Source organism: Octopus bimaculoides, chromosome 2 (genome assembly GCF_001194135.2).
Source record: "Octopus bimaculoides isolate UCB-OBI-ISO-001 chromosome 2, ASM119413v2, whole genome shotgun sequence".
In the NCBI taxonomy this organism is placed as follows: Eukaryota; Metazoa; Mollusca; class Cephalopoda; order Octopoda; family Octopodidae; genus Octopus; species Octopus bimaculoides.
The window spans coordinates 51,868,781-51,869,002 of NC_068982.1; the positions used below are offsets into that span (position 1 = coordinate 51,868,781).

At 40.1% G+C, this 222-nt stretch overlaps 1 protein-coding gene across 10 annotated transcripts in view; it reads right to left on the reverse strand.

The window, feature by feature from the left end:
- The window catches only part of LOC106867406 (tripartite motif-containing protein 2), a 146,690-nt gene that overhangs the window by 24,454 nt on the left and 122,014 nt on the right, over positions 1-222 (reverse strand). The gene's annotated exons all lie outside the window — the stretch shown is intronic.

The window sequence follows — 222 nt, forward strand, 5'->3', positions numbered from 1 at the left end:
CGGTCACAGCATTCGACGCTCAACACACATATTAACTAACTGCGTATGAACAATCTATCTCCTTGTGTAACTCTAATACGAACTGATATTTCTCTATCTCAGTGTTTGAGACTTGTAGCCTATGTTACAGACACTCTTTCTATGTTCTGTGTTTCCTCTCATTCACAAGCACACTTGTGCTCTCACATATTGTACACACACTATTGCTTATACGACTGTCCG